The sequence below is a fragment of the Capra hircus genome, unplaced genomic scaffold (assembly GCF_001704415.2).
Source record: "Capra hircus breed San Clemente unplaced genomic scaffold, ASM170441v1, whole genome shotgun sequence".
In the NCBI taxonomy this organism is placed as follows: domain Eukaryota; kingdom Metazoa; phylum Chordata; class Mammalia; order Artiodactyla; family Bovidae; genus Capra; species Capra hircus.
The window spans coordinates 56671-72004 of record NW_017189729.1 but is presented as its reverse complement, the minus strand read 5'-3'; positions in this window follow the sequence as shown (position 1 = coordinate 72004).

Sequence of the window (15334 nt, the reverse complement as noted above, 5' to 3'; positions counted from 1 at the left end):
GAATTGTAGATTAGGGAGTGAGTGTAAATAAGGGCTGTTTTTATGGCTTGGTCAATAATTATACTGACTAGCCATGAACCAGTTATGAAAGTAGGTGAATAAGTATGAAAGGTGCTATGGTTATAGGAATAAATGTACAAGTATTAGAAAATGCAGAAGGTGAATATTTACCCAGTATCAAGGAATCTCTGCCTTTCCAAACCATTTTCAATCAGCTAAATATATGTAATTTAAACATAATGTAAAAGTTACCACTTTCAAATTCAGTTACTGAAGACAACTTTTATACTTCTAGATGTTTATGTAGATATTTACCTATAGTTATAGCACTTTCATTTTAAAAGGCATCTTTCATTCTTATTCCAGTTCCAGTTCAGTCACTCAGTTGTGTCCGACTCTTTGTGACCCCATGGACTGCAGCACACTTGGCTTTCCTGTCCATCACCAACGCCCAGAGCTTGCTCAAACTTATGTCCATCCAGTTGGTGATGCCATCCAACCATCTCACCCTCTGTCGTCCTCCATCTCCTCCTGCCTTCAATCTTTCCTAGCATCAGTCTTTTCTAATGAGTCGGCTCTTTGAATCAGGTGGCTGAAGTACTGCAGCTTCAGCATCAGTCCTTCCAGTGAATATTCAGGACTGATTTCCTTTAGGATTGACTAATTTGATCTCTTTGCAGTCCAAGGGACACTCAAGAGTCTTCTTCAACACTGCAGTTCAAAAGCATTAATTCTTCGGCACTCAGCTTTCTTTATATTCCAACTCTCACACCCATACATGACTACTGGAAGAACCATAGCTTTGACTAGATGGACCATTGTCAGCAAAGTAATGGCTCTGCTTTTTAATATGTTATCCAAGTTGGTCATAGCTTTTCTTCCAAAGGGCAAGTGTCTTTTAATTTCATGGCTGCAGTCACCATCTACAGTGATTTTGCACCCCCCAAAATAAAGTCTCTCGTGTTTCCATTGTTTCCCATCTGTTTTCCATGAAGTGATGGGACCAGATGCTATGATGTTTATTTTTTGAATGTTGAGTTTTAAGCCACCTTTTTCACTCTCCTCTTTCACTTTCATTGAGAGGTGCTTTAGCTTTTTCACTCTCCTCTTTCACTTTCATCAAGAGGCTCTTTAGCTCTTCTTCACTTTCTGCCATAATGGTGGTGTCATCTGTGTATCTGAGGTTTTTGATATTTCTCCTGGAAATCTTGATTCCAGCTTGTGCTTCATCCAGCCCAGCATTTCAGATGATGTACTCTCCATATAAGTTAAATAAGCAAGGTAACAATATAGTCTTGAAGTACTCCTTTCCCAATTTGGAATCAGTCTGTTGTTCATTGTGTACTCCAAGGCTAAACTTGCCTGTTACTCTGGGCATCTCTTGACTTCCTACTTTTGCATTCCAATCCCCTATGATGACAAGGACATCTTTCTTGGGTGTTCTATAAGATTTTCTAGGTCTTCATAAAACTTCATTCTCATTAAGCTTACCATTTCATACTTGTCTGATATGAGCTGAAATTCTGGTTCCTAAGTAAAATTTAACTCAGCAGTTCCTAAATCAGCTTGCTCCTTTTATGTTCTATTTCAGAGCTATTTTTTGAGAACTTGGTGTCTGGAACTAATTGTCTGTTCTAAATCCATCTGAGCCATATCATGAGGTTAAAAATGTAATTGATCAGTTGAATGAGAGGAGAAATTGCTAATGAAATATCAAATAAACCATAACATCTTTTCCACTGCTTTTCATGTGTTTGTGGTTTTCCCTGTAGACAGATATTCAAATGATGTACTGAAGATTCAACAAGTAGGGTTTAAGATTTTGTTTAAGGCTAAAGTCACTGTAATATGAACCGTGAGGCAATACAAAACATGTGTTAGAGGCTAAGTCTCTAAACCTCAAATAAATTGTAAGGAGGTATAAAAATACAAGTATGAGACAGTGGTGTTATGAGGGGATCATACACCTTTAGAGATTTTCATTGTTTCATATTTGAACAACTTTAATACTTAAATACATCTAGATCACATCAGGAAACTTGAGTTTTGCTCCATGTTTTCCCCTAAATAGCTTATCTATGACACATCATGGTGAGACAGTTTCCTCATCTTCAAATGAAGAGACTGAGTCAGATGGCTCTTAAATGTCTTTGTAGTGCTATTATACCATGATTCTTCACCACCTTAATATTACTCTCTGAATGTACAGATTTTTTTTTTTCTGCAGTGACATACAGATAGCTTTTTCTTGAACAAATGAATTGATATTGGAACTTACCATCTTTTTATGAAATAAAAAAATAGTGGGGAGTCTTGTTCATTAATTCTTAATGTCATTGTATTAGATACACATTTACCTTATCTGACTATAAGATATTATGTCAACTTTTATTTTTCATATCATAAGAATTCATATATTGTACACAAAAATACACTATTTATACTACTGATCATGAAACAATCAGTAATTCAATATTATAGTTAAGATACAGTTTTGAATTGGTAGTTAGGAGATCGGATATAAATTTTGGAAACTTTTCCTGATACATTTTTAGTATTGAGGCACTCAACCCTGGCAGTTCTAAGCAGGATCTCTTTGTTTAAATCATTGTCATTATATTTTCTGTTCATAGTAACCCTTGGATGTTGGATAGGCCTATTTGAGCAATTGGAATTCAGCAATGCTAAATATGGCAAGAAAATCTCTAGGACTATCTAGAAAATGCACTAATGTGTACCATCATTTCAGAGATTAAAGCACTTTTCTTTCAGATCTTTTGGTTGCCATGATTCATAGACAAGCTAATGTGGGGACAAGTTTGCTTTATTTTGCGTTTTCCATGTATTGCAAAAAGTACAGAATGGGAAAATAAGAGCTCATTGATTCCACCAAACATAGACAGATGTTCCAGGCTATATTTACTTCCCCTTATACCTTTGATAAGAATTCACCTGTCCCTTAGAATCTGTATTTATAATAATAGTAGCTATATTTTCTTTTTGCAACAATCAATAAATACATGTGTTCTTTGATTTGCATTTGCAGGGGAGAATGGGTTTGACTGAATTCTAAAATACTGTTTTAAATTGACAAGAATGCATTTTCTTTTTGGCTCATGGCACCAGTGTACCAGTAGATGGTTAGGGATTTTGATAATATCTATAAATAATTTAGGCACTTCCCTGGTGTTTCAGTTTTTAAGAATGTGGCGTGGAATTCAGGGGATGTGGATTGTGGATTTGTTCCCTGGTCTGGGAGCTAAGATCCCACCTGCTGCAGAGCAACTGAACTTGCACACTCCGACTACTGGGCATGCACTTTAGAGCCTGTGAGCCACAGCTACTGAAGCCCATAGGCTTTAGAGCCTATGCTTCTCAATAAGAAGTAGCCCCTGCTTGCTTCACCTAGAGAAAGCCTTGTGTGTAACAACAAAGACCCAATGCCACCAAAACTAAATAAATTAATTAATGTAAAATAAAAATAATGTAGTTGAATTCACTAGATATTTTGGAGAGCATTGATGAAGTATGGATTGATATATTTTTAGTACCTATTTCCTGATATATTTCTATGGTTTAGCCTGATACAGACTTTGTAGGAGGAAAATTTTCAAACCTGAGCATTCATATTATATCTTTGGGGTTTTTATTCCTATCTCTTTTTACATAGAGTTAAAAAGATTGCTGTATATATATTATAGTAGGTAGTTGTTGATTATTTTAAATATAATAGTATGTACATGTCAGTCTCAAACTTCCAGTCTATCTCCTTGCCCCCACATTCCTCCCTGGTAATCATAAATTCATTCTCTAAGCCTGTGAGTTTGTTTTTGTTTTTTAGAGAAGTTCATTTGTATTTTTTTAGATTTCACATGTAAGTGATATCATACCATTTGTCTTTGTCTCCCTGACTTGCTTAGTATGATGGTCTCCAGATCCATTCATGTTGCTACAGATGGAGTTATTTCATTCTTTTATTTTATGGCTGAGTAATATTCTGTTATATTTATGTATCACATTTTCTTTATCCATTCATCTATAGAAGGGCATATATTTTACTTCCATGTATTGGCTACTGTAAAAAGTGAATATTACAGTGCATGCATAACTTCAAATCAAGTTTTTCTCTGAATATATGCCTGAGAGTGGGATTGGTCTATCATATGATAGTTCTATTTTTAGTTTTTTTAAGGAACCTCTAGACTGTTCTCCATAGTAACTATACCAATTTACATTCCCACAAACAGTATAGGAGAATTCCCTTTTCTCCATACCCTCTCCAGCATTTATTGTTTGGAGATTTTTAAATGGTGTACATTATGACAGGTGTGAAGTGATAGCTCATGGTGGTCTTGATTTTCATTCCTTTAATTAGCAATTTTGAACATCTTTTCGTGTGCCTCTTGGCCACCTGTATGTCTTCTTTAGAAAAAATGTCCATATTTAGTTCTGCCAATTTTTTGATTAAGTTTTTTGTTTTATTGATATTGAGGCACCTGATCTGTTTGTAAATTTTGGAGATAAATCCATTTTCACTTGCATCATTTGCAAATCTCTTCTTCCTTTCTATGGGTGGTCTTTTCATCTTGTTTGTAGTTTCTTTTACTGTGAAAAAGATTTTTAATTTAATTAGACCCCATTTGTTTATTTTTCTTCTTATTTTCATTACTCTAGCAGATGAGTTATAAAGGATATTGCCGTAGTTTATATCAAAGGTAGTCTTCTTTCTATGTTTTCTTCTAAGAGTTTTATAATATCCAAATGTACACTTAGGTGTTTAATCCATTTTAAGCTTATTTTTTGTGAGTGATGTTAAAGAATGTTCTATTTTCATATTTTTTTACATGTAGCTCTCCAGTTTCCCCAGTACCATTTATTGAAGAAACTGTCTTTTCTACACTCTATTAGTCTTGCCTCCATTATTGTACATTAATTGATCATAGATTTGTGGGTTCATTTCTGGGCTTTCTTTCTCGTTGCATTAATCTATATTTATGTTTTTGTACCAATACCATACCATTTTGATGACTATGGCTTTGTAGTATAGTCTGAAGTCTGGGAGCCTGATTCCTCCAGCTCTCTTTTTCTTTCTCAGGTTTGTGCTCTTTGGGGTCGTTTGTATTTCCATAGATATTTAAAAAATTTTGTTCTAGTTCTGTGAAAAATACAATTGGTGATTTGATGGGGATTGAATTTAATTTGTAGATCGTCTTAGTTAGTGTAAGCATTATAACAATATTGATTCTTCCAATCCAAGAATGGGGTATAATTTTTTCCATCTGTTGTCTTGATTTCGATTTCTTTCATCAGCATCATCATTTTCAGAGAACAGGCCTTTTGTCTCCTTAAGTAGGTTTATTCCTAAATACTTTATTATTTTTTATGCAATGGTACATGGGGTTGTTTCTTTACTTTCTCTTTGTGACTTTTCATTGTTAGTGTATAGAAATGCAATATATTTCTCTGTATTAATTTTGCCACTTAAACAAATTCATTGTTGAGCACTAGTATTTTTCTGGTAGCATCTATAGGATTTTATTTGTCATTTGCAAACAGTAACAGTTTTACCTCTTCTACAATTTGGAGTCCTTTTCTTTTGCTTCTCTGATTGTCTTAGAATATTGAAAATTATCTAGGAATCAGCAAACTAAAATAGACTGGAATGGGTGAATTTAACTCAGATGACCATTATATCTACTACTGTAAGCAGCAATCCCTCAGAAGAAATGGAGTAGCCATCATGGTCAACAAAAGAGTCCGAAATGCAGTACTTGGATGCAGTCTTAAAAACGACATAATCATGGTCAACAAAAGAGTCTGAAATGCAGTACTTGGATGCAGTCTTAAAAACGACATAATGATCTATGTTCATTTCCAAGGCAAACCATTCAATATCACGGTAATCCAGGCCTATGCCCCAACCAGTAAAGCTAAAGAAGCTGAAGCTGAACAGTTCTATGAAGACATACAAGATCTTTTAGAACTAACACCCAAAAAAGATGTCCTTTTCATTATAGGGGACTGGGATGCAAAAGTAGGAAGTCAAGAAATACCTGGGGTAACAGGCAAATTTGTCCTTAAAGTACAGAATGAAGCAGGGCAAAGGCTAATAGAGTTTTGCCAAGAGAAAGCACTGGTCATAAAAAATACCCTCTTCTAACAACACAAGAGAAGACTCTACACATGGTTATCACCAGATGGTCAACACAGAAATCAGATTGATTATATTCTTTGCACCCAAAGATGGAGAAGCTCTATGCAGTCAACAAAAAGAAGACCAGGAGATGACTGTGGCTCAGAACATGAACTCCTTATTGCTAAATTCAGACTGAAATTGAAGAAAGTGGGGGAAAACCACTAGACCATTCAGGTATGACCTAAATCAAATCCCTTATGATTATACAGAGGAAGTGAGAAATAGATTTAAAGGAATAAATCTGATAGACAGAGTGCCTGATCAACTGTGGACAGAGGTTTGTGACATTGTCCAGGAGACAGGGATCAAGACCATCCCCATGGAAAAGAAATGCAAAAAAGCAAAATGGCTGTCTGGGCAGGCCTTACAAATAGTTGTGAAAAGAAGAGAAGTGAAAAGCAAAAGAGAAAAGGAAAGATATAAGCATCTGAATGCGGAGTTCCAAAGAATAGCAAAGAGAGATTAGAAAGCCTTCTTCAGCAATCAATGAAAAGAAATAGAAGCAAACAACAGAATGGGAAGGACTAGAGATCTCTACAAGAAGGTTAGAGATACCAAGGGAACATTTCATGCAAAGATGGGCTCAATAAAGGACAGACATGGTCTGGATCTAACAGAAGCAGAAGATATTAAGAAGAGGTGGCAAGAATACACAGAAGAACTGTACAAAAAACATCTTCACAACTCAGATAATCACGATGGTGTGATCACTAATCTAGAGCCAGACATCCTGGAATGTGAAGTCAAGTGGGCCTTAGAAAGCATCACTATGAACAAAGCTAGTGGAGGTGGTGGAATTCCAGTTGAGCTGTTTCAAATCCTGAAAGATGATGCTGTGAAAGTGCTGTATTCAATATGCCAGCACATTTGAAAAACTCAGCAGTGGCCACAGGACTGGAAAAGGTCAGTTTTCATTCCAACCCCAAAGAAAGGCCATGCCAAAGAATGCTCAAACTACCACACAACTGCACTCATCTCACATGCTAGTAAATTAATGCTCAAAATTCTCCAAGCCAGGCTTCAGCAGTACGTGAACCATGAACTTCCAGATATTTAAACTTGTTTTAGAAAAGGCAGAGGAACCAGAGATAAAACTGCCAACGTTCTCTGGATCATCGAAAAAGCAAGAGAATTCCAGAAATTTATCTATTTCTGCTTTATTGACTATGCCAAAGCCTTTGACTGTGTGGATCACAGTAAACTGTAAAAAATTGTTAAAGAATGGGAATACCAGACCATCTGACTTTCCTGTTGAGAAACCTATATGCAGGTAAGGAAGCAACAGTTAGAACTGGACATGGAAAAACAGACTGGTTCCAAATAGGAAAATGAGTACATCAAGACTGTATATTGTCACCCTGCTTATTTAACTTATATGCAGAGTACATCATGAGAAAAGCTGGGCTGGAAGAAGCACAAGCTGGAATCAAGATTGCCGGGAGATATATCAATAACCTCACATATGCAGATGACATCACCCTTATGGCAGAAAGTGAAGAGGAACTGAAAAGTCTCTTGATGAAAGTGCAAGAGGAAAATGGAAAAGTTGGCTTAAAGCTCAACATTCAGACAACAAAGATCATGGCATCTGGTCCCATCACTTCATGAGAAATAAGTGGGGAAACAGTGGAAACAGTGTCATTTATTTTTTTGTGCTCCAAAATCACTGCATGTGGCAATTGCACCCATGAAATTAAAAGACCTTACTCCTTGGAAGGAAAGTTATGACCAATGTAGTTAGTGTATTGAAAAGCAGAGATATTACTTTGCCAACAAAGGTCTGTCTAGTCCAGGCTTTGGTTTTTCCAGTGGTCAGGTATAGATGTGAGAGTTGGACTGTGAAGAAAGCTGAGCGCCGAAAAATTGATGCTTTTGAACTGTAGTGTTGGAGAAGACTCTTGAGAGTCCCTTGCACTTCAAGGAGATCCAGCCAGTCCATCCTAAAGGAGATCAGTCCTGGGTGTTCATTGGAAGGAATGATGCTAAAGCTGAAACTCTAGTACTTTGGCCACCTCATGCGAAGAGTTGACTCATTATAAAAGACCCTGATGCTGGGAGGGATTGGGGGCAGGAGGAGAAGGGGATGACAGAAGATGAGATGGCTATATCATATCACTGACTTGATGAACATGAGTTTGGATAAACTCTGGGAGTTGGTGATGGACAGGAAGGCCTGGCGTGCTGTGATTCATGGGCTCTCAAAGAGTTGGACACAACTGAGTAACTGAACTGAACTGACTGATAGTGTACAATCATGGAGAGTGTAGATATCCTTGTCTTCTCGCTGATTGTAGAGGAAATGCTTTCAACTTTTTACCATGTTATCTGTAGTTTTGTCTTATATGACCTTTACTATATTATGTTCCTTCTAAGCCAACTTTCTGGAGGGTTTTTTGTTTTTTTAATCATAAATCATTTTGTCAAAGCTTTTTATGCATTTAGTGTGATGATCACATTGTTTTTATTCTTCAGTACAGTGTTTTACACTGATTTGTGGATATTGAAAAATCCTTGCATTCATGGGATGATTCCCACTTGATCATGGTGGATAATCTCTTTACTATATTATTGAATTCAGATTGCTAGAATTTTCTTGCAGTTTTTCATGTGTGCCTTCATCAGTGATATTGGCTTGTACTTTTCTGTTTTGTGAATGCTATCTTTGTCTAGTTTGCGTATCAGGGTGATGGTCACCTAATATACTGAGTTTGAGAGTGTTCTTTCCTCTGTAACTTTTTGGAATCATTTCAGAGATATAGGTGTGAACTCTTTTCTAAATGTTTGATAGACATTGTTTGTGAAGCCATCTGGCCCTTTAACTTTGTTTGTTGAGAGTGTTTAAATCATAGTTTCAATTTCAGTAGATTTGATTGCTCTGTTCATATTTTATGTTTCTACCTGTTTCCGTCTTGGGTGATTGTACCTTTCTAAGAATTTGTTCATTTCTTCCAGTTTGACCATTTAATTGATAAATAGCTGCTTGTTGTAGTATCTTATGATCATTTGTATTACTGTGATGTCGATTGTAACGTTTCCTTTCTCATTTCTAATTATATTGATTTGAGCCCTCACCTTTATGTTTTGCTTCATGAGTCTTACTAAAGGTTTGTTGTTGTTCAGCTGCTCAGTCATGTCCAACTCTTTAGAAACTCATGGATTACTGCACCCCAGGCTTCCTTGTCCTTCACTATCTCCTGAAGTTTGCTCAAACTCATGTCCATTCAGTTTATGATGCCATCCAACCATCTCATCCTCTATCACCCTCCTTCTCCTCCTGCCCTCAATCTTTCCCAGTGTCAGGTCTTTTCCAATGATTTGGCTCTTCACATCAGGTGGCCTACATATTGGTGCTTCAGCTTCAGCATCAGTCCTCCCAATGAATATTAAGGATAGATTTCCTTTAGAATTGACTGGTTTGACATCCTTGCAGTCCAAGTGACTCTCAAGAGTCTTCTCCAGCATCACAGTTCAAAAGCATCAATTCTTTGGCTCTCAGCCTTCTTTATGGTCCAACTTTCACATCTGTATATGACTGCTGGAAAGATCATGGCTTTGACTATATGGACCTTTGTCAGCAAAGTGATGTCTCTCTTTTTTTTTTTAATATGCTATGTAGGTTTGTCATAGTTTTCCTTTCAAAGAGCAAGCGTCTTTTAATTTCATGGCTGCAGTTATCACCCTCAGTGATTTTGCAGCCCAAGAAAATAAAGTCTATTACTGTTTCCACTGTTTCCCCATCTGTTTGTCATGAAGTGATGGGACCAGATTCCATGATCTTAGTATTTTGAATGTTGAGTTTTAAGCCAGCTTTTTCACTCTCCTCTTTTACCTTCATCAAGAGGCTTTTTAGTTCCTCTTCATTTTCTGCAATTAAGTTGGTGTTACCTGCATATCTGAGGTTATTGATATTTCTCCTAGCAATCTTGATTCCAGCTTGTGATTCATCCAACCTGGCATTTTGCATGAATTTCTCTGCATATAAGTTAAGTAAGCAGGGTGACAATATATAACCTTGAGGTACTCCTTTCCCAATTTTGAACCAGTTTCTTGTTCTATGTCCAGTTCTAACTGTTCCTTCTTGACCTGCATACAGGTTTCTCAGGAGGCAAGTAAGATGGTCTGGTATACCCATCTCTTTAAGAATTCCCCACAGTTTGTTGTGATTCACACAGTCAAACTCTTTAGCATAGTCAATGAAGCAACAGTAGATATTTTTGTGGAATTCCCTTGTTTTTTCTTTTAACAGTATGAAAAGCAAAAGTATTTGCTAAAAGTTTGTCAGTTTTGTTTATCTTCTCAAAGAACCCATTTTTAATTTCATTGATCTTTTCTATCATGTTCTTTATTTCTAATTATTTCTATTTATTTCTAATTAATTTATTTCTGCTCTGATTTTTAAATTTCTTTCTTCATGTTCTCTTTTGGTGTTGTTAGTTTTCCTTTCTCTAGTTGCTTTAGGGATAAGCCTAGGTTGTTTATTTGAGATTTTGTTGTTTCCAGAGGTAAGAGTGTATTTCTATAAACTTCCATATTAGAACTGTTTTTGCATAGCATTTGGAATGTTGTGGTTTTGTTTCATTGTATCTAGTTATTCTTTATTTCATCTTTTATTTCTTTAGTGATCAATTGGTTCTTGTGTACAATATCATTTAGCCTCCACATGTTTGTGATTTTTAGAGGTTTTTTTTTTTTTTGTAGTTAATTGCTAATTTGATAGTGTTTGGTCAGAAAAGATGCTTGATATAATTTCAGTTTTCTTAAATTTACCAAGACTCTTTTTGTGGCCCAGTATGTGGTCAATCTTGGAAAATGTTCATTGAGCCCATGAGAAGAATATGTATTCTGCTGCTTTTGGTTAGAAAGCTCTATAAAAATCAGTGAAGTTTATCTGATCTAATGTGTCTTTCAAGGCCTGTTTTTCCTTATTGATTTTCTGTCTGGATGTTCTGTCCATTGGTGTAAGTGGGCTAAATCCCCTGGTATTATTGTGTTACTGTCGATTTCTCCCTTTATGGCTATTGATACTTTCCTTATATATCGAGGTTTTCCTATGCTGGGTGCATATATATTTGTAATATCTTATTTTTAGCTTTATCTCTTGATCATTATACAGTGTCTCTTTTATCTCTTATAAAGGTTTTTATTTTAAAGTATTTCTTCTGATTTTAGTATTGCAGTTTTAACTTTCTTTTGCTTTCTGTTTGCAAGGATTATCTTTTCATACCCCCTTACTTTCTGTTTGTATGTGTCCCTAGGTTTGAAGTAGGCCTCTTGTAGCAACATATATACAAGTCTTGTTTTTGTATCCAGGCAGCCAATCTGTGTCTTTTGATTGGAGCATTTCATCTGTTTATGTTTAGGGCAATTTTCTATATGAATATTCTTATTTTCATCTTATCAGTTGTTTTGGATTTGTTTTTATAAGTATATTTTCTTCCCTTCCTCTTTTGTTCTTTTCTCTTGTGATTTGATAATTAATTTTAGTGTTGTATTTTGATTCCTTTGTGTGTGTGTGTGTGTTTGTGTGTATCTATCTATTGTTGATTTTCAGCTTGCCATTAACATGACATTTATATATGACAATCTTTATATGAATAAGATTGTTTTAAGTTGCTGGTCTTTTAATTTCAGATGCATTTCCCATATCCTACATTTGTGTTCTTCTCTTCTAACAATTGCTGGTTTTAATACCATATTTGTGTGTGGATATTTTCCTAACTTTACTATGTGGTTGTCTTTACTGATGAGCTTTTCCATTCGTAAGTTTCTTGTTTCTAGTTGTAGCCTTTTCTTTTTCCAATTATAGATGTCCCTTTAGCATTTGTTGTAAAGCTTGTCTGGTGGTGCTAAATTCACTTAACTTTGCTTGTCTGTGACGCTTTTGATTTTTCCATAGAACTTGAATGAGTGTCTTGCTGGGTAGAGTATTCTAGGCTGTGGTTTCTTCCTTTTCATCATTTTAAATATATCTTGCCACTCCTTTCTCGCTTGCAGAGTTCCTGCTGAGAAATCAACTCATAACTTTATGAGAGTTACCTTGTATATTATTTGTTGCTTTTTCCTGGTAGCTTTTTCCTATTTTTCTTTGTCTTTAATTTTTGTCATTTTGGTTACTACATGTCTTGGTATGTTCCTCCTTGGATTTATTCTGCCTGAAGCTCTGTGCTTCCTGGATTTGGGTGACTGTTTCCTTTTCCATGTTAGAGAAGTTTTTAGCTACTATCTCTTCAAATATTTTCTCAGATCCTTTCTCTCTGTCCTCTACTTCTGGAACACCTGTAATGTGAATATTGATTCATGTAATGCTCTTCCAGATGTTTCTTAGGCTGTTTTCATTTCTTTTTCTTTATTCTATTCTGTGGCAGTGATTTCTGCTATTCTGTATTCCATATCCATTCTTCTGCCAAAGTTATTCTGCTATTGATTCCTTCTAGTGTGTTTTTCATTTCAGTTATTGTATTTTTCATGTTTGTTTTTTAGTTCTTCTAGATCTTTCTTAAACATTTATTATGTCTTCTTGATCTTCGCCTTTATTCTTTTTCTGAGATCCTGGATCATCTTCACTGTCATTATTCTGAATTCTTTTTCTGAAGGTAGCCTACTTCATTTAGTTATTCTGATTGATAGTTGTCACTTTATCTGGGAGATACTTCTTTGCCATTGCTTTGTCTAACTTTCTGTGATTGTTCTTTCTGTTCTGCAGGCTGTAGGATTGAAGTTCTTCTTGCTTCTGCTATCTGTCCTCTGATTGATGAGCCTATCTAAGAGACTTGTGTAGCCTTCCTGAAGGTAGAGATTGGTGAGGAATGGAGTTAGTTCTTGTCCTTCTGGTGGGCATGGCTGTATTCAGTAAGACTTTTAGCCACTTTTCTATTGATGAGTGGAGCTATGTTTCACACCCTTTTGCTTGTTTGGCCAGAGGCTTCCCAATACTGGTGCCTACAGGCTGTTGGTGGAGCTAGATGGAACCTGTGGGGTATCTCACACCAATGAGTGCCCCTGATAATTGTTGCTGCAAGTGTCTTTGCCCCCACAGTGTTCCCCAGCCCTACCACCCCATGAAAGACCCTCCAATATCAGCCAGTATGTCTGTCCCAGTCTCTTATGGGGTCACTGCTTCATTTCCCTCGGTCTTGGTGCACATGGGTCCTTGTGTGTACCCTCCAAGAGCAGAGCCTTTTTCCCCCAGTCTGGTGTAATTCCTGCAGGCACACATTGCTAGTCTTCAAAGCCAGATGTTCTGGGGTCGTCTCTACCTGTTGCCAGATCCTCATGCTGGGAAGCCCGAAGTGGGTCTCAGAACCTTTACTCCAGTGGGAGAGATTTTGTGGTATAATTGTTTTCCACTTTGTGAATCTTCCACATGGCAGTTATGGGATTTGATTTTATTGTGAGTGTGTCACTCTTCCCATCTTGTTGTGGATTTTTCTTTGGCTGTAGGGTATCATTTTGGTACATTTCAGTGTCTTTTTATGAATGGTTGTTTAGCAGTTAACTGTGATTCTGATGTTCTTATGAGAAGACGTTAGCACACGTTCTTCCATTCCTCCATTTGCACACATTCTTTCTAAATTGGCAAATCTGATGTGTGAATGTAATATGCACATGTGTCTGTATTTGTGAGTTCACATGGGTATAGAAGTGGGTGTGGTGTTTGTGTGTGGAGGTTTGTCTATGAATATAGGTGAGTTTACACAAGCATTGTAAAAATTGCTTTATATTAATAAAAGTATGTAATTATATTGCAAGGGCTGGCACAGTTTCTGCAGTGATCTGCTATGTTTTCTTTTCTTTTTTTCTCTCAGCATATAAGAAGGAGGCTGGTAAAAGTATGATGACTATTTAAGTGTTTACTCCACTTTATTCATTTTTTCTAAGGTAACTTTCGAGGCAAAATAGCCCATTCTTCAGCAGAAGGGTCAACAAGGATATTCCCTAGAAAGTCATCCCCTCTAGAATTTCAGAGTGCCTCTTCTGACAGTGTTGTCTTAGATGGGTTTTTAGTGCATGGTGAGTTCTGTCTTAAACCACTATCAAGAGCTCTTACTAGACACCACAAGACATTAGCAAGTTTTGGTATTTTCCCAAATTTTTCATGTTTTGCTCAATGTTTTCTCTGTTTTGAATTGAGAATCAGACCCATATTTAATGTTTTTTTTTTCAGATTTTCATCTTGTCCATTGTAAGATGAAGTTATTACAAGAGTAGAAAATTAAATTTTGAAGGGATATTGTTCATAAATTAGACTCGGGTTTCCTTTTGGCTTGTGCTGTGTAGTATAGGCCTATTAAATGTATCCTGTTTTCAATTATATTAAGAAATGATCCCTGTTTTAAAAGGAATGGTTCTGGTTTTAGGTATAACAGCTGCAGCAATGGCTGAGGCAATGAAGCTGCAGAAGATGAAGCTTATAGCCATGAACACTCTTCAGGGAAAAGGAAGCCAAAATGGAAATGAATCAGAGCCTGATGATCTTAACTCTAATACAGGTGAGTGTCTTTAGGAATCCAAGGAAGGTGACTCTCATTGACTCATTTTGGAAATGGAGAGAGGAGGAAGGGAGAGAATAACATGTATACTTAGCTACTCCAAAAGGAGAGGGCTTCCCTGGTTGCTCAGTGGTAAAGAACCCCACCTGCCAATGCAGGAGATGTAAAAGACGTTCGATCCCTTGGTCAGGCAGATCTCCTGGAAGAGGGCACAGCAACCCTCTCCAGTATTTTTACCTGCAGAATCCCATGGACAGAGGAGCCTGGCAGCCTGCTGTTCACAGTGTCACACAGAGTCAGACACAACTGAAGCAATTTAGCACACATGCACACACAAAAGGAGGCTTAATCCTACCTCTAACTTGTACATTGAAATTAGAAAACTATTATAGATCAAAACCTCATTTCAGGAAATATTTAGTATCTCCATTGTTTGTTGTGGTGTGTTTAAATTCTAATTTTTATAGTGCTACCTATTGAACCCTTTGCTTACTAAACGATGCCTCCTTCAGTTTCACCTCAGCCTTCTTCATTTTTTTTTTCTAAATTTAACACTGAAATGCAGCACTGAGAATCTACCTTTGTTTTGAGGTGCTTGGAGAAGAGGCATTATCAGTAGGGGCTAAATAAATGTGGTAGAATAAGAAGA